Source organism: Triturus cristatus, chromosome 4_2 (genome assembly GCF_964204655.1).
Source record: "Triturus cristatus chromosome 4_2, aTriCri1.1, whole genome shotgun sequence".
In the NCBI taxonomy this organism is placed as follows: domain Eukaryota; kingdom Metazoa; phylum Chordata; class Amphibia; order Caudata; family Salamandridae; genus Triturus; species Triturus cristatus.
Window position 1 is genome coordinate 485492914 of NC_140586.1, and position 26033 is coordinate 485518946.

Consider the following 26033-nt stretch of genomic DNA (forward strand, 5'->3'; position numbering starts at 1 on the left):
AGATAAAGACCCAGCAGGCCCAGCAACATGCGGAGCAACATGCCTGTCTACTGCAACACCAACGGAGGATGGAGGACAGACAGGCTGAGCAAGTGACGGTGTTCCAGGGGATTCACGATACACTCCGTCGGATGGCCGACAACATGGGCAACCCTCCCTGTGCCAGACGGCGTAGAACATCACCACCCACATGGAGGGATCAGGAGGAGGAGGAGACATCCGACGGAGCATCCCAAACATCGTCACGGCCTGCTTCTGAGGGTCCCCGCAGGAGGCCGGGTCGTCCACGGAAAGGACCGTGAGGGTCGGTGCTACATCACCATCTCCCAGGACACCTGGCCTGGCACCTGGCCCACTGGAGCAACAGCATCACAGCATCAAGAGACATTCTCTGCCACATGGCCCTGCTGGTCACTGTCTGACCAATGTTGACAAAGACTGTGGCATGGACTATGAGGATTTCCAATGGCAAGGACACCAACTCCCCTACTGAACTTTGGATTCCAAACTCCCGGAAAGCCCCTCACTTTATCCCCCCCCCCCCCAAAAATAAAAAATCACACCATGAAGAGAAGATGCCTGCTGGTTGCATTATTACCTTACATGTGTGTTGTAAAGTCTAAACATGCCTGAGTTCTCTTTTGACTTCAACCATCCACACCCTGGGGCCTGAGTCTGGCACAGGACACACGGGTCACAGTGTATTAGGCAAGACAGACATGGAGCATCATACACACCCGTGATGGGCCCAACCAGCTGAGGGGGTGGCCGCACAACCGTGCTGACAGACACATTGAGTACAGCAACAGTCATGCGCAGAGGTCAGGGATCCCGTCCAGTGTCCTGGGGGGCACCCAGGTATGTGTAGACAGGTGGCAGAACCATGTCCTGCAAGCCTGAGTCCGGTGGATGAAGAGAATGGGGGCCTGGCCAACGTTGGATGCATGGGGATGGCACATGTCACAATACCCACACAGTCATGGACATCATGCCCAATACACAGTCTCAGCCCACACACACAGCTTGCATCTTGCTACTCGACACATCGACACATAGCCACTATCCGGGAAAACCATGCCAGACATGCTGGATGCACCGTGGCAACACACCAGCATTGACTGAGAAGAGGCACCTTGGAGGCATAGGGACACCTTTATTAGTCATGTTTTCGGGATTGCAGAGGCAACTTGAAGTACACATAAACACTTCTTGTGGAGTAACATGTGGGTCCAACACTGGCACCCCCCTTCTGCAGCACAAATGAGTGTTAGCCATGGAACTGGCACACAATTGTCGGCTAACAGCTAAACACCCACAGCTGCTCACGGAGAGACTGCCATACACCATTGATCTGCTGATGTGGAAGTCCCACACCAATGCTAACCGTATGTGTCCGAGGGCAGTGTCACACACATTGATGCCATCATCACAATCCACTATCCCATCACTGATGACTGTCAACCAGTCAGACCATCTATTCAGGTGTACACAGCTGCATGTTGTGTCCCATGGTGATGCTACATGGCTGCAGAGGAACCAAACATCGACAGGGGCAGTGTGCATACATCGTGAACAACTGCCACACCCAATACACCCCTGATGCATCCCTTACCCTATGGAGACTTCCAAACGTGTCCGTGCCTGTAACGCTGAGTCAGCCCACGATGACGTGTCCATGACGAATAGCAGTGCCACAACAATGCAACCAGCAGACGGCATGCGCAAGTACCTGGGGAAGAGAGACACACAAGAAGTCAGCCACAAAAAGCACAGCCACTTGCATGTGCATTTACTCGACACATGTATGGATGACAACATGCTAGGTCACAATTATGACTGGGGAAATACAACCATCACTGCCACCATCACTCCAGTGACACACCCACACACACCTCTGACTTACGTGCCATACATGCAGGTGGAGACACACATCACAACACATGCCACACGGGGACCAATGCGTGCACACTCAGACACTGGTACTCACCACTAAGCAAAGAAGTCGCGTGTGAGCCGAGTCCGGATGTCCTCTTGCGGCTCCACATCCTCCGCATCACTAGCCCCATTGCCAAGCCCTTCGTCCTCCACGGGTGGATGGTCCTCGTCATGTTGATCCAGGATGAGTGGCACAGCTCTCTCAACTGCCATGTTGTGCAGCATGCAGCAGACCATGAAGATTTTGCAGACCTTCGCAGGGGCATATGGGAGCGCGCCGCCGGTCTTGTGTAGGCACCTAAATCGGCTCTTCAGCAGGCCAAACGTCCTCTCTATCACTCGCCTTGTCCGGCCATGGGCGGTGTTGTAGCGGAGCTGGGCCGGCGTGATGGGGTTGCGGAGAGGTGTGAGCAGCCATGGCATGTTGGGATAGCCAGCGTCCCCTACATGGGAAGCACATGGACATCGTTAGAACTGGTGAAGCGGTCGTGCTGGTAGGCTATGCAAATTACAGGACAGACAGACTGTACCCACCAACAACACATGCTCTTTCGTTGCGCAGCTGCATCATCATTTCAGGCATCCTGCTACGCCTCATGATGTAGGCATCGTGTGCTGATCCTGGAAAACGAGCACAGACATGTGAAATCACCATGTTGGACTGACACACCACAAGGGCATTGATGGAGTGGTAGTGCTTCTGATTGCGGTACGCCACCTCCCGTGCGTGTGGTGGTACCAAAGCTACATGTGTCCCATCTATGGACCCAATGACATGGGGCATCCCTCCCAGGGCATAGAATCCACGCTTGACCGCAGTCAACTGTTCAGGGGTTGGGAACTTGATGAAGTCATCCAGGTGAATCAACATGGCCTCTAAGAAATCATGCAGCACACGGCAGAACATGCTCTGGGACATGCCACCAACATGAGCTATGGTATTTTGAAAGGTATCCGTGGCAAGAAAATGTAGGGCAGCCATTACCTTCAGCTGGGGTGTCAGTGCCATAGGATACCTGTGCTGCGGTTGCAGGTGTGGTGCCAGTCTCGCCGTCAACTCCAGAATCAACGGTTGGGTGAAGCGGTAGAGCCGGATGCTGTCATTCTCCCGCATGGCAGCCAAGTCCGGAATTGGTCGGGCAAGAGGCAGCGCTCTGCAGTAATTTGGAAGTGACAAGGAAGAGTGAGTGCACTACGACAACTATTCATATGTACTGAGCACATGTTAATCTGTCAATACACATATGCTACATAGGGAGTCAGGTATGTGCTACATGCCCAGGACACGTATGGATGCAAGGTGACACTCCTACCAAGACCCAGCTACACACGGAGATTGAGAACCTCCCCATGCCATGCCATGGGAATAGCTGTGTCCCAGTGCAAGTGAACAGCCAGACGCAAGACAGGAGTGACATACGCCCACACATCAACAGAAGTAGGATGCCGATTGCAGAGACTGGTAGCGGAACACTAGAGCCACAGGTCACATGACATTACACTAGGACAGCCCACACACCTTGCCATGAAGGTGCACATGTCAGGACTCACCACACATTCATTGTGAGGATGCAGACATGTCCTTGTCACGGTACTCCGTGTCCCATGCATACATGTGCACCTCACATCCGATACCACATGTGGCATGGTGTGCGGAACAGTGTGCAATGACAATCTACACACAGACACATGTTGGTTGCTGCAACGGCTGCAGCTTTTGAGGGTGCTCCAACATCAACCTGATGGGAAGCCCCCACACATACATGACATAGTCACATTGTGCACCGTGGGTAGTGACAAGTCAGGTGTGGTAACCCCTGTACCGGGCATCAGGGGACACTTCCGTGTGTTGGTGTCCGTGCCATGCCAGTGACGCTCACCCCAAGTGTGGAGTACGACATGCACACATGTCAAAGGAGTCAAGGGCATGCCTGGCACACATTGCACCATCACACAGTACATCTGTATACATCTCATCATACATCTGGTGCCTTCTCTACTCAGGAGTAATGTTCCACATCACAGGCTGTCACACCTGTGCCCCACACATGTAGTAATGCACAGACGATGCCTTGATGTCAATTAATGGACAAGTATGTCCATCCATGGACATGTCCATCCATGGACAAGTATGTCCATCCATGGACAAGTATGTCCGCCCTATCCCTACCTGTGTGCCGCCTGTCACCACTGTGATGTGTGAAAAACGCTGTACTGCTGCGAAGAGGGCCTGTGTACGTTCCCATATCACTATGGGAGTGCTGCCGTATGTGTACCCATCGTGATGGCGAGCGTACAGGCATGTGTACGGCCCATACCACTACGAGTAGGCATATGCAACAACACCCATAGTGGTAGGGCCGTACGCACGCCTGTACGCTCCCTATCACTATGGGTGTCCTCGCGTATGCGTACTCGTCGTGGTACGGGCCGTACACACGCCTGTACGCTCCCTATCACTATGGGTGTCCTCGCATATGCGTACTCGTAGTGGTACGGGCCGTACGCACGCCTGTACGCTCCCTATCACTATGGGTGGCCTCGCGTATGCGTACTTGTCGTGGTACGGGCCGTACACACGCCTGTACGCTCCCTATCACTATGGGTGTCCTCGCGTATGCGTACTCGTAGTGGTACGGGCCGTACACACGCCTGTACGCTCCCTATCACTATGGGTGTCCTCGCGTATGCGTACTCGTAGTGGTACGGGCTGTACGCACGCCTGTACGCTCCCTATCACTATGGGTGGCCTCGCGTATCCGTACTCGTAGTGGTACGGGCCGTACACACGCCTGTACGCTCCCTATCACTATGGGTGTCCTCGCGTATGCGTACACGTAGTGATAGTGAGCGTACAGGCGTGTGTACGGCCCGTACCACTACGAGTACGCATACGCGAGGCCACCCATAGTGATAGTGAACGTAGGCACGCGTGTACGGGCCGTTGCAATGCATTTGGGGTGCCCTAGGGCCCCGGAACGCACCGTACCTGTGTGTGAAGCTCCAAATTACATAGGGGACACATGAGGGACAAGTATTAAGGCCTACATGCATGCTGGTTGGCATGGAGACCAAGTTCAAAATTTGAATTTGTTCTGGAAGGTGCACAGCAGAAGTCAGTTGGAATTAATCTACTTTGTTGCAATGTGTTTGTGGGGCTGACATCATGCAGGAGAATGAAACCGATAGAGAACACACAGACTGCTAGGTTTGAAGGGATTGGAGGAAACATAGGATGCAAATGTGAGTGACCAATCACTCTGCACTCCTGTGCATGAGATGGGCCAGCAAGGCAGATTTAAGGCATGAGGGAGCACTTGCCTGCACATCTTTGTATTCCACGACCCAGCTGCTGCTACTGATTCCCTGGAACCATGTCAAGGGCTGTGGAGAGGTCTCAGCCATTCACCCTGGATGAGAACATGGCTTTGGTGGATGTGATCCTCCCACGGTACCCCATGCTGTATGGGCGACCAGGTTATCAGGTGAGTTCAGTGTCCACTGGCACAGACTGTGTCCCTTTTTAGTGACTGTGACTTCTGCCATTGTGTCCAGGTGTGACACACATGCTATGTACTGTAGGGGGGACCCAGGGGGGGGAATGCCTGATGTCTCCCAGCAGTGCCCTGAGACAGGAGGGGTGGGGGCCTATCACTCCCAGCAGTGCCCTGAGACAGGAGGGGTGGGGGCCTATCACTCCCAGCAGTGCCCTGAGACATGAGGGGTGGGGGCCTATCACTCCCAGCAGTGCCCTGAGACAGGAGGGGTGGGGGCCTATCACTCCCAGCAGTGCCCTGAGACAGGAGGGGTGGGGGCCTATCACTCCCAGCAGTGCCCTGAGACAGGAGGGGTGTGTGCAGAGTCCTCCCAGCAGTGCCCTGAGACAGGAGGGGTTGGGGCCTATCACTCCCAGCAGTGCCCTGAGACAGGAGGGGTGGGGGCCTATCACTCCCAGCAGTGCCCTGAGACATGAGGGGTGGGGGCCTATCACTCCCAGCAGTGCCCTGAGACAGGAGGGGTGGGGGCCTATCACTCCCAGCAGTGCCCTGAGACAGGAGGGGTGGGGGCCTATCACTCCCAGCAGTGCCCTGAGACAGGAGGGGTGTGTGCAGAGTCCTCCCAGCAGTGCCCTGAGACATGAGGGATGGGGGCCTATCACTCCCAGCAGTGCCCTGAGACAGGAGGGGTGGGGGCCTATCACTCCCAGCAGTGCCCTGAGACAGGAGGGGTGGGGGCCTATCACTCCCAGCAGTGCCCTGAGACAGGAGGGGTGGGGGCCTATCACTCCCAGCAGTGCCCTGAGACAGGAGGGGTGTGTGCAGAGTCCTCCCAGCAGTGCCCTGAGACGGGAGGGGTGGGTGTGATGCACAGTGTGAGCCTGGATCATTGATTGTGTAGTTGCCCTCATTCCACCTGTGTCCTTTCAATGGCACGTACTGCTTTTGGCCTTCCCCCACAGGATCATGTCCCTATGACAAAGGTGCAATGCGTTGGATGCATACTATGCCTTGTTGTAAACAGCAAATGTGTCCTAATCTGTGTCCCCGTGACATGTGCAAGGTGTATTGATGTAGTGTCACTTGTTCATCCTCACAGGTAGACGCCTCTGCCAAGGAGCAAATATGGCTGGACGCCGTCAGCGCCGTGAGGAGTGCGGATGGTCGGAGGCGGCACCTGTCCCAGGTGAGGAAACGCTGGCAGGATATCCGGTGCTGGACGCGGAGGATCGCACGGCTCCTGCTGCGGGACTCACCTGAGAGCCACAAGAACCGCGGGCGCCGCCGTCTCTCCCACATCCAGAAACGTGTGCTGGCGGTGGTCTTTCCTGACTTGGACAGGCGTCTACAGGCCATGCAGCAGCCGGAAGGGGGTAGGTACATGTGTGTGTTTGTTGTGTTTCACCAGCATTTGTAAGTGCACTGTTCCATGGATACACTTCCAGGGTTTATGGTGCTGTGCAGATCCTGTTACCCACAGTGTTGCAGGCCTCTCCTGCCTCCCCCACCTTGCAATGTGTTCCCTGGTCTCTGTGTAGTCACTCCATCACAAAGTTATGTAGTCTGACACCTTCTCCAAGTGTACAATGCCTGCAGCATCATGTGTGGGGGTGGTGTGTAACAGGTTTAGTGACCTTGCCTGTGCCCTGTCCAGTTCTGGACTTGTGGGTTCCATGTCAGTTGGCACTAATGCTGATTTCAGACATGGGAGTTAATCTCTTGAGTGCGAGGCCTTCCAGCAGGCATGTGCCATGTGGTGGCCTGTGACATGATGTGCATGTGTGTGCGTTACGCATAGTGCAGGGATGTTAGCGTGTGTTGCAGTCATTTCCATTCAGGAGCATGGAGTTGTGTGGCCACTACTGTCCCCAGGGGCATCTTTTCCTAGGTATCATGTGTGTAATCCGAGAATGTCGACAATCTCTGTGTCTACAGCATAGGTTGTGCTCTGTGCCATTGTCCCCTGGCACCATGTTTCTTGATGTGAGATGTATTACAAGTGTCCACTGTCCAGCCTGACCTGATTTTCCAAGTACATACTCATTGTGGCCATTGCCTGTGTGTCTTGTAGCAATCATCTGATGATGCCCATTTGTACATGATTCTTTGGACAGGCGCACCTTGGGTATTTGGTGTGCAATCTTGAATTATTGCATCCCATGTGTATTTCACCCAGACTAAGAGATGTAAGTGCTTCCTGTGTCTCCACAGATTTGTCTCATGTAGGGGGTGGGTGGGGCGGCCATGGCCTACATGTCAAGACCTGTCATCTCCTTGCTCGGACTGGCCAGTGTGTGATGTTTGTCTGGACATACACTCAAGGTGCAGCGTGCCAGTCAGGGTGGGCATGTTCTCAGTATTAGCTATGCTGCATGTGCCTCTAGTTCCTGGATTTGGTCCCTGCTCATACCAATTTCCTGCCACGCTGTGTGGTGCAGATGCAGTGCTGTATTGTCCCCAGGGCCTTGCTCCTCAGTCAGAATAGCATGTCATCTCATTTGCTATTGTGTCATGCTCTCCATAGTTTTTCCATGGCATGGTGGGTCACACAACTGTGTCTTGCAGGGCCTACGTATGTACCTTGTTTTGTAGTTGTAACTCATCCTTTGTTTCAGGCTATGCACTGTAACCTACGTAGATTGTACTCATGTGACATATGTATACAGGTGTATGATTACTTTCTGTCTCTTCACCCTGCCCACAGCATCGTCGGGGGACACGGAGGAAGACATGGACACAGACGGCGCGGAGGGACCGAGCACCAGTGCCAGCGGTGACATCGGGGCTGGCACTTCGAGTGGGACAGATGCGGAGGAGAGTGAACCCGGGGACCTGTCGACTGGCACAACAGAGTATGAAGCTGACGGGTCCGAGGATGATCTCTCCGAGTGGGCGGTGGCTGCACCACCATCTGACAGCAGCCCTACATCTGGCACCGCCCCCTCCATTGGCATCAGCCGCCGGCCACATGCTCGTGTCCCTTCCCAACGTGCCCGGTCACCACATGTCTCCTGCCTGCCAGGCACCGCACCCCCTGCCCCTGTCTCCACTGCTGCCGCCAATGCTGAGTCTGTGGACATCCTGCGGCAGTTGCAGATTGGTCAGACTGTGATCCTTAATGTCCTCCATGGCCACAGCCAGGTCCTCAACAACATGGAGGCATACTTGGAGGGCATTCATTCATCGCAGGCTGACTAACGCAACTTGCTGAGGTCCATAGACTCCACACTGACTGCAGCAGTGGGTCTCCTGCAGCGCTACGTCCCACACCCTACCCCTGCTCCTTCCACAATTCCCACTCCCATGCCTGTCCCACATACACCCAGACGTAAGCATGCACCCACCACAACAGACACAGGCACCACACCAGCAGGGAAGGTCTGCCGCACACCTCCTGACACGCACACACAGGGTGCAGTAGGCACACCCACTGGGTCGGGGGGCAAACGTGTGACACGCAGCCAGAGTGGGAGTCCGCATTCCACCCAATCCACTCCCTCCAAATCCCCTCCCCTCAGCTCTCCTGGCCACATCTCCCCCAAAGACTCCTTCATGGCCGCTCTGTCCCTGAGCCCCACAGTGACACCACCCCGCAAGCGGTCAAGGAGGTCCCCGGTCAGGGTGCTTGAGTCCCCCCCCCCTGTCCACACCCTCCCCCAGTGGTGCTGCGACCCATCCCTCTGACCCCCCCCTCCTTGGGGCCTGTGGTTCCTTCGGTGCAGGGGAGTCCCTGGAGGACCTTGCCGAGGTCTGCAGCGCGCTCCTAGAATCCACCTTTGGCCTTGCCCCACCCCCTGTGGTGGAGTCCTCACCCTGCACCCACGACGCCTACCCTTCACCCTCCTGTCCCTGCGGTGCCTGTTTCTTCCCCCCCACATGATGCCCTGACCCCTGTGGAAGACAACGGATTGTAACTGTGCAGGCAAGCTAGGGGACACGCATCCCACTGTGTCCCCCATCCAGCTGGGACTCCTGGACTGCCCTATGGCCTTTGTTAATCTTGGACTTACGTCATACTAGTTTTTTGCTCATGCTGAATAAAGCTATTTATTTTTTTGCCTTGGAACACTCCTGCATTGCTGGCATTGCTGTTGGTGGGGCTGCTACATGGTTGTGGGTGTTGGTCATGTGTTGGGTGTGTGGGTAATGTAGTGGTGTGCTGCTCATAGGGGGGACCCTGGGATCTGTGTGCCATCACACGGTGTTAGCTACCTTTCTCCATTCATTTAAGCAGTTGCTGCATGTTGCAATTGTCCCAAGGTGTATTCCTTCCTCTGTGTACCCTGACTTCTTCCCTGCAGGGTGTCCCCTGACTTTAGCACAGAGCTGTGTGTCCATTAGCTGGGTGTGTGATGTAGTCCTTCACCTTTGCACATGCATGCTGAGCGATGTCTCCACCTGCATCATTTGTGGCATCCTTGGTAGTCATTGTACTTGTGTATGTGAGACAAAGTCCTGCGCACACAATCAGGATAAAGCTTATTAGTAGCATCTGTCAGAGAAATGAGTAAGTAAATAAATTCGATTGATTTTGAACATAGAAGGTCGACATCAGCAGAATTTTTGAGAAAAGAAAAACTTTATGTGTGTCAATGTCTGACCAATACAAAGCACGCAAATATTCAGCCGACACGTGTTTCGTCACACTGTGTAAAGATGTGACTCTTCAGGGCTGATGATATCGATGACCGTGGACCTTGAAACGTATATGAAACTGGCAAGGTGAGGGTGCGGTACGGAAAGACCGGTCACCCGAACTGGTAAGTTAGGCGCCGATGTGTACCAGCCACGTGGGTTATTGGCTGTACAATCGGGTGTGCTTGAGGATATGTTCAAAATCAATCGAATTTATTTACTTACTCATTTCTCTGACAGATGCTACTAATAAGCTTTGTCTTTAACAAAAGACAAAGTCCTGCGCACACAATCAGGAGATTGTGTGCGCAGGACTTTGTCTTTTGTTCTCTTGAGCGGGTTTTTCCCACTTAATTGCAGGGGTCTCCTTGGGTTGGTACCCCTGACCTGACAGCACCACACCTACTCTTTCAAAGTGAATACTCACAGTGCACACGTCTGAGCGCCATCCTCCTTTATCCCCATCCAACCCTGCCACATTGTGATGTACTTGTGTATGTGGCCTATTGACATGACTTCATGTGTACATGTTTCTTTTCTGCGCTATGCATGCGTATACTCCCAGCCTCGCACACATGTGGTACATGTACTGCAGGGTCTTTGTGCACCTGACTGACATTTGTGGGCATGGTATCTGTGACTACTCCACCCTTTGCGTTCCATGGGCACTGCTGGGAGTGATAGGCCCCCACCCCTCCTGTCTCAGGGCACTGCTGGGAGGACTCTGCACACACCCCTCCTGTCTCAGGGCACTGCTGGGAGTGATAGGCCCCCACCCCTCCTGTCTCAGGGCACTGCTGGGAGTGATAGGCCCCACCCCTCCTGTCTCAGGGCACTGCTGGGAGGACTCTGCACCCACCCCTCCTGGCTCAGGGCACTGCTGGGAGGACTCTGCACCCACCCCTCCTATCTCAGGACACTGCTGGGAGTGATAGGCACCCACCCCTCCTGTCTCAGGGCACTGCTGGGAGTGATAGGCACCCACCCCTCCTGTGTCTGGGCACTGCTGGGAGGACTCTGCACCCACCCCTCCTGCGTCTGGGCACTGCTGGGAGGACTCTGCACACACCCCTCCTGTCTCAGGGCACTGCTGGGAGGACTCTGCACACACCCCTCCTGCGTCTGGGCACTGCTGGGAGGACTCTGCACCCACCTCTCCTGTCTCTGGGCACTGCTGGGAGGACTCTGCACACACCCCTCCTGTCTCTAGGCACTGCTGGAGGACTCTGCACACACCCCTCCTGTCTCTGGGCACTGCTGGGAGGACTCTGCACACACCCCTCCTGTCTCTGGGCACTGCTGGGAGGACTCTGCACACACCCCTCCTGTCTCTGGGCACTGCTGGGAGGACTCTGCACACACCCCTCCTGTCTCTGGCCACTGCTGGAAGTGATAGGCCCCCACCCCTCCTGTCTCAGGGCACTGCTGGGAGGACTCTGCACACACCCCTCCTGTCTCAGGGCACTGCTGGGAGTGATAGGCCCCCACCCCTCCTGTCTCAGGGCACTGCTGGGAGTGATAGGACCCCACCCCTCCTGTCTCAGGGCACTGCTGGGAGGACTCTGCACCCACCTCTCCAATTTCACAATATGTACGCTCATGACATACACGGATGTGGGTACGCTCCATGCATTCGAGGTGGGGGTACGTGTCGTACTTACACTGTTGGGGTGGGGGTACGCTCCATACGTACGCGGGTGTGGGTACGGGTCGTACTTACACTGTTGGGGTGGGGGTATGCTCCATGCATTCGAGGTGAGGGTACGTGTCTTACTTACACTGTTGGGGTGGGGGTACGCTCCATACGTATGCGGGTGTGGGTACGGGTCGTACTTACACTGTTGGGGTGGGGGTACGCTGCATACGTACGCGGGTGTGGGTACGGGTCGTACTTACACTGTTGGGGTGGGGGTACGCTCCATGCATTCGAGGTGAGGGTACGTGTCTTACTTACACTGTTGGGGTGGGGGTACGCTCCATACGTACGCGGGTGTGGGTACGGGTCGTACTTACACTGTTGGGGTGGGGGTACGCTGCATATGTACACGGGTGTGGGTACGGGTCGTACTTACACTGTTGGGGTGGGGGTACGCTGCATACGTACGCGGGTGTGGGTACGGGTCGTACTTACACTGTTGGGGTGGGGGTACGCTCCATGCATTCGAGGTGGGGGTACGTGTCGTACTTACATTGTTGGGGTGGGGGTACGCTCCATACGTACGCGGGTGGGGGTACGTGTCGTACTTACACTGTTGGGGTGGGGGTACGCTCCATACGTACGCGTGTGTGGGTACGGGTCGTACTTACACTGTTGGGGTGGGGGTACGCTCCATACGTACGCGGGTGTGGGTATGGGTCGTACTTACACTATTGGGGTGGAGATACGCTCCATGCATTCGAGGTGAGGGTACGTGTCTTACTTACACTGTTGGGGTGGGGGTACGCTCCATACGTACGCGGGTGTGGGTACAGGTTGTACTTACACTGTTGGGGTGGGGGTACGCTCCATGCATACGGGGTGGGGGTAGGGTCCGTACATATCCGTCCCCACGCTATGTGATGCTTGTGCGGGCCGTACCCAGGCCTTTGCCATGTGGGTACGAGCCGTCCCGCCATTGTTGGGGTGACGTGGGTGTGGGCGTGGTACGACTCGTACCCACGCTCTTCAGGCGTGGGTACGGGACGTACCGGTCTGGTTGTGTTGCTGGTTCACGTCGTGACGGACTTCTGTTGTGGCGGTCGCTGGCTTAGCTGGACACGCCCCCACGCCCTCGTAGTGACCAGGGCATGGGAGTCAGGTATGTCCTGGGCATGTGTGCTGTGTGACTTTGGTGGGGGGTTTGTGGCCTGCCCTGGTCCTGCCACCCCCACCCCACCCCACTTTCCCCCCTCCCTTAGTTGTTCTGACCTTCTGCGGCGTCTGCGTCCGAACCTGTAGAGGAGGTCGACTGCTATGAGGGCCGGGATGACACGTAGGTTCGGGTCCATGTCTGTCCGTCGCGTACGGGTCCTCCTTGTTCGCGTTGTCCTGTCTGTCCGTCGCGTACTGGTCCTCCTTGATCGCGTCGTCCTGTCTGTCCGTCGCGTACTGGTACTCCTTGTTCGCGTCGTCCTGTCGCGTACTGGTCCTCCTTGTTCGCGTCGTCCTGTCTGTCCGTCGCGTACTGGTGGTCCTTGTTCGCGTCGTCCTGATTTCCCGCCAGTTTTTGGCAGCCGGAAAATATTCACCGTGCGGGATGACGTCGGTGCGAATCGTAATTCCTGGTTCGTGAATGGCAGACTGCGAGCGTCCCGACGTCACGTCGGCGCTTTCCCGGATCGCATTTGTAGGTTTATTTTGTTCGGTCGGGGTTTTTTACGATTCGTACAGAAATGGTGTTCCCGTGCGAATCGTAATTCCATGTTTGTAAATTTTGACGACCGGGTACGCGTCGGACGGAGAATACGCTCCGACCGACGGTTCGTACCCGGTTTTTACAGGATCGTGATCGGCACCAGAGTCTCCAAATAATCATAAATAGCTTATAAAACATCATTTGAAGTTTACACGGTTAGTCCACTTTTAGTGTCATTTATACGGACTACACGTCATTACGATGACGATCCAAACCAGGAAGTTCCACACTAACTGAAGGCTGAACGGCTAGTCCGTACTTAGTGTCACTCATGCGGACCACACGTCATCACGACGATGGTTAAAACGAGGAAGTTCAACTTGGATTTTCACATACGCGAACGCGGACGCGGTCTGAAGTTGCCATACACGATCTTCAGCATAGCAGGTAACACATGTATACTTGTTTTGCTATTTGAAATGAAACAATATGTTAGAAAGTAGTTTCACCCACATCGTTTTTTTCATTGATAGTTTATTGAGAGGAACAAAACGGAGCCTCCAGCTTTGACGACAGTTTGAACTACTCAGTATCTATTATATTCACACTTCATTACTTTAGTGGTGAGCTAAGACTTTATTTTTGAACGTTTTTGTTTCAAAGAATCTCTGATATTTTCTCATACTCGATCCATTTTGGATTGCAGGAACACCATGTTTCTACTACTGAGAGTACTTCGCATAACTTTTTGCTATACATAGTGCAGGTACGAAAGAACCCAGCTATAGCACAATTGATAGTTTTTATAATGACAATGAAACGTTCGTCTGTATAATACAGTGTTTTCTTTCTTAGTGGTGAAATTTTGTAAAGAATTATAGTACACAACAACCAGGTACCCTAACATTCTTACAGTACTGAGCACTTTGGTGAGGGGAGCACAGTGCACTTAGTACTCACAAACAAATTAAATCTGATCCCGATGGTGCTGATATTGAAATGTTCTCCTTTTCCTTTGCAGTATACCCCTGACGAAGGGACAGAAAGTCCCGAAATGCATTGGGTTTTTTAATGATTCTGCAATTTTTGTTTATACCAAAAAGCATGGAATTTTGTTAATAATAAATCTGTTTATGCCAAAAAGAGCAAAGAAAATGTTCATGGAAATTGTATACTTTTTGATTAAAAAATTGTATCGAATGAAACGTTAAAGCTTTTCATAGCAGTGCAGCTAGCAGTCCTAGTAATCTTTACTGCTAGGCCACTTACTAGTTTTTAAAAGTGGGACAGGTAGAAATGTAAAGTTAACATTTTCTTCTAGGAACGTTGACTGGCCCATAGAGAAACACTGGGAAGCATTATTAAATATTCTTCTATATCAGGCTAAAGACGAGGTAAAAAAATAATTTAAGGTCTATTTTTAATATTTATTAAAAGCCCAACTCAATGGTGTAGTCAGATGTTTTATATATATATTAAGGAAACACGACTTTGAGAAAGTTACTATTTCCTGCCTGAAGCTCATGGTGGCTAATATCCATTGGCATCCAGCTGTCACCCAGCTGGCAAATGACCCTGATGAGGTGTGATACCAGTTCCCAGAGCAGAGAAAATGTCTTCAGAGGTCAGTTGGATGGCCTGTGTAAGCTAGAAGTGCCACAGCAAGCTACAAGAGCCTTTTGCAAAACAACCCATCTTACAAGTACCAACTGGACCTTACCTGGACCTGCTAGTGCTTACTAGGAGAAATCTTTTAATTTCTCCTACATTTTCACTCACTGCATGTGTGCTGCACTGTACAGCAGACATGCATAGTGTGAAAATTTTAAATATTTGTTTAGCCATATTTTCTTATAAAGGAAAGGGTACCCCTTTCAGCACCAAACTAATGTTAGATATCATGTACACACATTTACACTATGTGGCAAACGTGTATGCATGGTACTAGGCAGCCTGTTTTTGCACCAGCACTGGAAGAGAACAGCAGCTCCTATTTTAGTAGATATGGCTCTGTGCTACACTCTTCTCAAAGCGCTTGACAGCACATCACATTTGGTTGCTGTGCTGCTTGCACTATTTTGTTTCAAGTCCATCTGTGTTTTCTTATTTTTGGCAAACACAAGGAGATGATAGAAGGGAGTGCTGAAACTTTTCAGACACTCACCCCCAGTGTTTGCTTTGTTCGCCCTAAGTTGGCAGGGTATGCCCAGACGTGGGTCCCTTGCTCACTTTGCCACTGGATTCAAGCTAGCCTGGCTGATGAAGGGTGTTACCCAGAAACTGGTCCCAGGGTACTTGTTTCCGGTTCAGGGAAGACCTGGCTTGGCAGTTCGGGCTGGACTGTTCCCATGAGGCACAGGGTCAAGACTGACTAGCATATAACTGTGTCTGAACTGAGGTGATGAAGTGAGCTAAAGAATGATGATGGATTCAAACCAGATCTGTGACTGGGGGTGAGTGTCTGAAAAGTTTCAGCACTCCGTCCATCATCTACTTGTGTTTGCTTTTCTCATTTTTGGCCATGGTGCAAAGTTAGATTTGCAGCAAAATTAAAGGCTCTTAAAACAAATTAGTGTGCTAAATATTCACAACAAAAAATCAAAGCTTGGTGTTGGATAGTTCACAAAAAATCAAGCTTGGTGTTGGATGATTCACAAAAAAATCAATTACTCCTAGATAGTTCAAACGTTAAGGTGGGTGAGATAATGACATCCACTGAAAAGCAGCCTTCTTGGATATTAAAGAGACCTAGAGACTTGACAATGTACTTGCAGATTACTGATTTCAGTTTTTACTAGCGGGATATCTCGGCGAAGGTCCAGATATATATGCCGTTATGACAAGCTGAAGAAGCAAGCCTTTTTTGATAACTGTTTAAGGTTGATACAGTTGTCAATTTCCCTGACATTACACACTGTCAGAATGGAAGGACTGTTGTGAGAAATAAATAAATGGACAAACACAGCCATCCTTTCCTCAGCTTATCCAGTAGTGCATGGTAGATGCTTGTCTGAGTGGACTAGCTATATATACATTTAGCCACTTTAGCTGAGACAATTGTACCACAAAGCCCTGTTAAATGTTTACAGTGAAACCTGAAATGTCACAGAACATGTATTGCAGAGTACATAACTACATCCATAATAAGAAATATAAAACAAATACTTATTTGAGAATCCCAGGCTCAGTGATATCTTTCAGCAGTAAAGCAGCAGTCAGCCCTGACTCACTACATGCTTTATTGTCTGTGTTCCAAGCGCCAAAGGCACCCAGTCCAAGTCTGTCCATGTGATACAAATACCTGACAACACTTCTTGAATAGGATGTGTGGCATTTCCCTGGTGAAACCCTCTGGGATTTCTGAGATGCAGCTCTCACAAGTAAAACTTGAAAAGGGGATACTCCCAGTGATAAGAGAGTAGGAGGTGAAGGATTAATCCTACATAGTAGAGCCTTTTATGTTGTAAGAAGAATGCCATGGTCCCTAATGCAAGCAGGGACAATAACTCCCTGTATAGGTAGTAAAAGCCATCCATAACTGAGGTGCAATGGGCACCTCACAGCCCTAGGCCCCGGTGCCACTGTACCTGCTGCACCAGTGATAGCTATGACCCAGAGATTTTGGGTCCTATTTTATTTAAGGCAAAACCACAAACCCCTGTCTTCTATTGTAAAAGACATTTGGTCTACATCACCTGGTCAGCTGTAGCTGAGCCTTGACTCCATGGCAGAAATGCGCTTTATGAAAGTAAGGTGAAGGGTAGGGGTGGGGGTGGGACAGACAGGTATCCCACAGGATCTCACTGGACCTGTCGTCAGGAGAGAAATAGACATGTATTATGGGAGAACATATGACAACTAAACAACCTATGCCTGGCTAAATGAGACCCATTAAGGGAGGAATACAAACTATATAATAATGTGAGACTGTGGTTTAGAGTGAAAAAGAAGTAGCATTCAAGAGCTTCACATTACTGTAAAGGGACTCCCTTTGTTTTTAGACAGAGGTCACCATTTTCTGCTCACTCATCTATCTAGAGTTATAGCACAATCTAGATTATATACTAATTTCTATAGCAATAGGTGGGTCAAAATGAAACCGGTTGGAGGGGTGACCGAATTTGAATGATGGGGCGGTAGTTGTGTGATTACGTACTGGCAAGCTATTGAACAGTTGTGTGGATTTCTGGTGTAGGAAACTTGACCATCATTTTAATACCCGAATAAATACATTTAGTTATATTGACATGTTAGCTGTGCTTATTGTGTAATTCATTCTGTATCCTCTGTATTCCTTATCTGGATTGTGTCGATTGATTTAGCTGTATGTTGTATTTGGTGTCTATTGGTGTTATTATATATTTGGATGTATTTGAGATGTATAGCCTTAATTGTTAAACAAACTGTAGGTAACTGATTGATAACAATAATTTTGTAGTCATTCCTCTTTTATATAACCCTATGCTCCCTGGGCTTGGTTCACTCTATACATAAGAATTTTGAAAGGCAGTAACTTTGATGTTTGTACTCAAGTCCTGTGAAAAGCAATCAAATCTAAATTGATTGTTTTAGTCAAAACAATTTAAAACACGGATTGATGTGTCTAAACAACACGTGCATACAATAAAGAATAAAATGTGTGATGAGATGTAAAATAATCCCTCGTTTATTTGCTTACTGCAGAAGGGTACATTTAAACAGCCAATAGAAAGAGGTGCGTTACTAAACTAATGCTGTGGGCTGATCCAAGATAAGACTGATCGTGTCACAAACCAGTGGTTAAATGTTTCTTAGCCGAAGAAGCCAAAAGCTCAAGGAGGCTGAACCAAAGCCCATAAGATCATGTGTAGAATAGAAAATGTTTGCCATGAGTAGCTCAAGCACCAATTGGTCAAACCTAAAAAAGGAGCAAAGAAAATATAAAGTAAGGTAACTTCGGAGGTGCACTCCTACTGCATACAAAATTAAAACAGAATATAATCTGGTATAAAAACCAATAAAAGAGAAGAGCACCAGTTATGCACAAAAAGCAATATATTGGAAAAATACAAAGAAAGATCTGTTCTAAGGCTATAGCTGTTATGAAGAGAGAAAAGCAGGAAGTCGAGTGTTGCTGATAGTGTGCTAATATTTACTTTCCTTTTGTATCCTCTAGGTACAGCTCTTTAACTCATCAGTGTGGTTTCACTTTAATGTGCTGGAGATTTCGCTGTCAAAAACAAACAACTGTGTACTGATGTGAGTGTGTTTGCAGAGGAACCACTTCCACAGGAGTAAGTTATTTAAGAACTGTACAAGAACCTTATCTCCATTCGTTTTCTTCTTCTTAGAGCATTTGTTTACTCTCCAAAATCCAAATCATTTAATTGTCTGGATAAATGAAAGAAAACACAGGAATCGCAGACAGCTACTGCCAGCTTGTCATCTCACTTTCGGCTAGTGAGGGAGAAAGCAAAACAATGCTGTAAGGCTGGGATGCAGTATCACTCGTCAACTATAATACTTCATTACAGGCGTCTAGTGACATCTGGTATTATTACAAGCAAGTTGTGATGTCAAACTTAATCTTTATCAGAAAATAAAAGACCTGACTTTCTAAGTGTATTACAACACCCTATGAATTATAACTTACATTATTCCATTGGCCATTGCCGTGTAATTGTTACTTTTAAAACGTTATGTCGACTGGATATTGCTTCTGAACACAAGTCACAGTTTGAGTTTGAAGGAAACTTACAATGAATCAAAATGATTTTTCTACTGAAAATATTCAGAGTGAAACCGTTTTCTACTGACGGAATTTCAAAGCAGTTCATCTAGCTCAAATTGTACACACAGCACATGCCACCACTGAATCACCACACCGCGAGTCTCTCCCTACTCCTTTTGGTGTATAAAAGGCTTTCTGCACCATACCTTGTCTGCTGCTTGTCTATTTAAAGAGCATCTTGTCTATCGCTCACTCACAGTGCTATACTTAGCACTTTGCTGCTCCTTATGCCTAAGTCTGTCCTATATAAATGCGAAAAAAAGAAGTAAAGTATCCAATCTCACTCAACTGTGCACCGTTTATATAGGCATTTATTTTGCTCTGTTGTGAGAAAATAATGCATTTCGAAGTATTTGAATACATTTTGTTTTTTTATGTCCAAATATGTTATTGTGTTTCCTATTTATATCAACTTCTTCAGTGGTTATTACCTTTTCAAAATCAGATTCTTTCAAAAGATATATCTCCATTGAGATTGTATCTTTGTTTAAAATGGTACATGGTATATCACCCAGCCAATTACTAACCTTGAGCCATCAACAATTAACAGAGGCTGCAGCTAGGCTATTGCCTAGCTGCAGCGTGCTATATGCTTAAAAACAGGTTCTGTGAAGTTTTAATGAGATATATACAGTTCTAGAGACCATTGTTTTCTTCCCAAGTATAACTCTCCAGTGAGATAGGCTGTAGGTAGGCCTTAGGGTGGTTTGAATGTGCTTACAATGTAGCAGAATAAGGTAATGTAGTGACTCTTTTGCTTCCTTATTGGTTTTAAGATGCTTGTGCAAAAACAGAGGTGGATTAATAGATCCCCGTGACAGAAAGAAAGAGCATTTAACAGCCAACACGTGTTTCACCCCCTCACGGGGGAGGGGGGGACAAAACACGCACTGCCGTGGCCCCGCAGTGCCTTGGCCGACTGATGCGCATGTTTACCACACTAGCGACCATACGAGACCAAAGTTATTAAATATATGCAGTCAAGAACAGGATTTCGTCCACGTCTCTATTTAATGATATGCGTTAGTGCACATTACGCCCTGGGGATGCCCCAGGCCAGAAGGCCAACACATGTTGGCTGTTAAATGCTCTTTCTTTCTGTCATGGGGAACTATTGATCCACCTCTGTTTTTGTAGAATCATCTTAAAACCAATAGGGAAGCTATAAATTGGAATTTGTTCGTTAAAAAGAGTGACTACATTAACTTACTCTGGCACATCCTAAAGCTTTGCACTAGTAATGGGGAAGGGGTCTCCCATTGTCAAGAGCAAGTAACCGTCACCAGATATGCTCTATTATTGCAGGATTGCTAAGGATCTGGACCCATTACCCCCCTCTCTCTGACCAATGTAGCAAATGTACTCTGAGGTTTTAGTGAGCTATATGCACTCCTAAAGACCCATGAGCCCAATTATATATCCACCCTGTGACCCAGACTTCATACATGTACTCTGCAGTTTTAGTGAGCTATATACACTCCTAGAGACCCATATGCCCAAGTATACATCAACCCTGCCACCTACACTTCAACCTGAAATACCTAAGTAGAACAGCAGAGAAACACTAAAACATTCAGTGACACAGTAAGAGAAGCATCTAAACATTCACTTACACAGACAGGCAGAACTGATCTATATCTTGAGCTAATGGAGGCAGTTGCATGCACACTTAAATAACCCCATACTCACTAACACACCCAGGTGGCAAACCATGCAGCCCTTACAGATACATTAAGAGAAACATACATGTCACAAAGAGAGGCAGTGATTTGCTAACAAAAATACACACTTGCAATCAGAGCCCCAGATAGGAACTAACACCCTCATTCATACATCTGCTTAAGAACTGACAGTTTCAAGTCTACCATACAAAGAAGTAACCCTTGCATTATGTCTTGTGGCTGCTATACTTTAGCTGGTGCATGCAGTTTTACTGTTAGGGCTGTGTTGTCAGTTGAAACTCGTACACAAGGTGTAAACTGCTCTTGTACCACATATAACTGACCAGTAAGGTAGGTTGTAGGTAGTTAATAGGGGAGGGTACTATGTACTGAAAAGGCAGCACATGTAGTCAGAAGGTTGCCAGTGCTATATATGCTCAAATAAAGTAAATGTTTAAAAAGTTAAAAAATGTAATGTGATACTATGCAATTAAGTGGTGACTGTACTTCAGTATTTTTGTTTTCAGACATCAATATCTAGTTATCTACAGAAAATTACCATGCTAACAGAAACACAGAGAAGATAGAAGCAGCAGCAAACACACCATTTCCTTAGAACTGAGAAACAAAAGGGGCAAAATGCAGAAAAGAAGGTGAGAGAGAAAAGGACTGCTTGTAAGAAGACGAATACATTTCTTGTTATGTGCACAACTGGAAACATTCCATAAACAAGTAAACAGAAAGAAAAATATAACACCACGTATCAAAGGACAGAAATTCTCTGCTATTAAAGTAAGAAGTTCCCAAAAAAAGGAGGGACTTTAAGCAGAAGCCAGAGGAAGTTCAAGGAAATCTGAGGTAGAATATTCCAAAGTAGAGTTATTTGCAACTTGTCAGCACCTATGAAGAAGTATAAAAGAAGAAAACAAGCAATCAGACAAAAGGAATATTTTGAAGGTATTGTTGATAAGTTGTTTGCTCTGAAGAGACAACTATTTATCTTGGTCGTGAACAGAATAAAGACACTGTACAAAATAGTGTTGTCTAAGAGAATACAGAACCAAAAGAAAAGTCTTGTTAAAAGAAGTAACTTTTGCAAAGTTTTTAGTGGTGAATGGATACACACTTCCGGTAGTCAGCCTGTCTTGAACAAAAAGGCTACTTGCAAGATAATACATTAGTGCATGCAGTTGATGAGTCTGAACAGGTTCAAGGAAGGTGTAGACAGGCCACCTGTATACAAATTGAACTGTAGTAGTGTTTGCAGTATTCAACAACAATCAATTGATATATTGATAAATTTCCTCCATATGTTTCCTTGCAGAAGTTTAAAACAGAAAATACGTACTTTGTAAGGGTTAGATACATGCAAAGTAAGAAAGCATGCTAATTTACAAAGACACTCACAGCTTGTCTAACAAAAAAGGGGGTCAAAGCAGCTTTTATCAGTTTTAGAATGTTAGGTGTACACCACTCAAAAATGTTAACTCTTGTTACAAGGCTTTACTATTTAAAAACTCCTGCTGTGTGTATCAGAGAAATGAATAGAGCTCTTTTGCATGGTAATGTAGTAGAAGTAAAAAAAGGTTTATGATGATGTGCCGTTTCATTTATTTAGTCCTGAACAGTAGTGTAGGGAAAACGAAGAGTTGGTAACAACAGGAGTTGCAGAACAGGACATAGGTATTGCTGTTGATAATTTTGAAAAAGAGATTAGAAACTTAAATGCAGTTTGTTCAGAGCAGCCAAACTGTGTTTGTATATGTTGTTGATGCACCCACTACAGTCAAACTCGTAATGCTCATTTGTACATTAAAAGTGAAAAAGAGAATAATGATAAGAGGCGTGAATTTGCTGTTTTTTTTATTTGTGGAGGAATGGTTTGGCTTGTCCACCTAACTTGTCAGTATGTAAGTCATATGTAAGTACTCCAATAATAAGTTAGAAGAAAACAAAATGCATGCTAGAGAAGTATACAATAGCTTGGAGTAGTACCTGTTCCAGAAGTCCTTAAAGATTTGAATGTTTATGCATCCAAACTAATACAACTATAGATCCATTTCAAGCTATAGTTCGTTTGGAGCAAAAGACAGGGAAATTACCTCCATTTCTTGCTATTAGATTTTAAGGAAAATATTGAAACTATAGGGGTACAGACAAATTTGGAAGAGGGACTTATAATTCTAGTAAATGGTGTCCCTATGAAAAGTAAAAAGATATGACAAGAGTTAGTAGATGCTAGTAAAGTTAAAAAGGCAAGTTCATAACTGGTACAAAATAACATATTTTATAAAAAGGTACATATTCTTCAAGATATCACACTTCTAGACGACAACACTTCACCAACGACAGGTCAGATAGAAAAAGTGGATCGATCCAGACTGGAAGAAATTTATGAACATTATAGCATCCATCTCCTACATTCTAAAGAAATTATTGGTGATGCTATTGATCTATGTCAACTAAAAGAAGCAAACGTCGCTCCCTTGAGTGTATGGGAAAAAAGTTTAGAAGCTCGCTGTTTCCCTCATTTCTTTCTCACTGGAGTAGGTGGTAGGTATGATGATCAGCCTGTACAAAAACCAGTGGCAGAGTACAGATCTACTAGACTTAATTCAGATGACCCTAGATTTTGTCAATGTATCCCTTATATGTTTCATCTACTATTTGAAAGTGATTTGTCTGCATTATCTTATGCAGTAAATCACGTTTTGAAAACACAAGTAAATCTGCAAGAGTATTTGTTGAGAAAATTCCCGAAAAGATGAACAGCTGGAATACAACTTGATTAATCTCATGGCATGTCATTGTGGGACCAACAAATGTTGGTATCATCGTCACAGTGAGTTGAAATGCATGTTAAGAAACGTAGGAGCACCTGTATGGTTTCTGATACTCAGTTGTGCTGAGTATGCATGGAATGACCTGCTTCAATTCTTGTGAGATGCAAATTCAAATATAAAATACATCAATCTGATGACACCAGAAGAACTCTGCTTATTGGACCCTGCAAATGTTTGCAGATATTTTAACCATAGATTAAAAGCCATGACGGCCTTTATTTGTAACAAGAGTAATCCTCCTCTTGGTGGAGTGACTGATTTCTTTTGGTGCAAAGAGTACAAAGCTAGAGGTGCCCCACTTCTTCACATGCTGCTATGGGTAAAGGATGCCCCAAAGTTTGGAACAGATAGTGATGAATCTATGTTGTCTTTCATAGAGCAGTATGTAACTTGCAAAATCCCAAAGGACACTGGTGACAAGCTGTTAGGACAACAAGTTCTAAGATTTCAAAAGCAAAGGTGTGGAAAATACTGTCCTCAAAAATACAGATCCAAAGAGAAATTTTACACAATCTGTTGTTTTGGATTCCCTCAACCTGTCATCTCACAAGGAAGAGTCAACAGCTTCTTGTCTGCAGTCAGACATACCCGAAAAATACATACAACCTAAGAAGAACAGAGGCATCCAAGTACATTAATGACTACAACCCTGTGATTTTAAAGATGTGGAAACAAACATGGATCTACAGTTTGTTGCAGACAACTCCATTGCTGTTGGTCATTACGACACATAATATATAACAAAGTCAGAGAAGACAGAGATGAAAGAGATGTGGGAGGAGATTTCAGTTGAAAAATGTCTTACAAAGAAATTGTACAGTTTTAGTTTGAAAATCCTTCCCCCAGAGAAATAGGTTCATATGAATTCTGAGACAGGTTAAACTCAGCCACTTAATTCTCTAAGTCAAAAGGAATTGTGTTGATAATCGTAAGCCTTGCAAGCAGTTGAAACAGAGTACTAAAGTCTTACCCAGAAATACAGTAGCTCGCCGAATTTGAACCTGAATGTACAAACATTCTAAAAACGAATATGCTGGATACATACTACCCAAGAAGAAGTAGACTTCTTGAAAACAGATGTCCATATGAAATACTTAAGCGATAGACATAAAAAAGTAATGCTACTGAAAACATAGGAGAAGGAAGATATGCACTAATTGGATGTGGTGGTTCTTTGGTAAGACATTAAAAAAGGAAATCTAATTAACCATAGGAAGCTGAGTTTCCAAACACCAAACAAAAAAGAGTTTTTCTGCTATGCACTTTTGGTAGTTATTCCAGCCATGGCATGCAGAATCAGAATTGCTTGGACAGTATGACTGTTAAGAAGATTCTTTCATTGCTGTGCTGTCAAGGATAACATAGAGTGTTCAGTATTTCCAAATAACCTTAAACTATTGACAGATGAGGTTGAGCAGGAGGAAACAATTGCTGCTGAGATAGCCAAGGACAGTTCTCAGAGTAGCCAAGGTTCAGCAGTAGGAAGTCAAGATTCTCTTGGAGAACCAATTATTTAAAATTAAGCAGCTATAGTTATGAATGAAGTGAAAAATGCAACGCAGCATGTAAGAGCTGAAACTGAGGACTTAGAACTGTTACCGCAGTGTGAGAAGCTGATCTGGTATATGATATCCACTTGTTAAAGTGGGCATCTTGCACCAGTCCAGACAACCCCTATGGTTATTTAAGAGGTCTCAGACAACTTTAGAAAACTATCCAAGTGGTAGCTGTGGAGAGCAACCTTCAGTCTCAGTCTTGAAGGAGTGTAAAGCCGCTTGTTTTACTCGAATGCAAACTGATAGTATAGATTAAATGAAAAGAGAACCACACAGTTGCTATAAAAATATGTATTTTCTCCTACACTGAGATAAACACAAAGCACAATATGCTTAAGCAAAGAAATAACAGTAAATAGCACTAATACACAAGGTTGACTCTCAATTGGGCCCACAGGCCAGAGGGACAGGAGTCATGAGAGGACACCGAGCAGCTTCACAAAACAACAGGCCATGGAGCAGACGGTGTGAGGTGCATGAAGATCTTTGTGGGAAAAATTGCCAGACATTGAGGCTACTTGGAGCCCTATGCACTTGTCGCAGGATTACCAGCAAGCACATGCACTTGCAAAAGTACATAGTGGACAGGGGTTCGGGTATTGCAGCCCCCATGAGGGATACTGGTCTCAAACTTGGTGAGAGGGCAGCTCGAGCCTTGAGGGACTTAGAAACCCATCTCTTGTGTTGCTGAAGCTGTCGGAGTCCGTAGGAGCTCCGGATCAGCAGACCAGTCAGCAGTTTTGCGGTGCCTGTGAATGCAGGGGAGTGACTCTTTCACTCCAAGGGAGATTATCTTCAGAT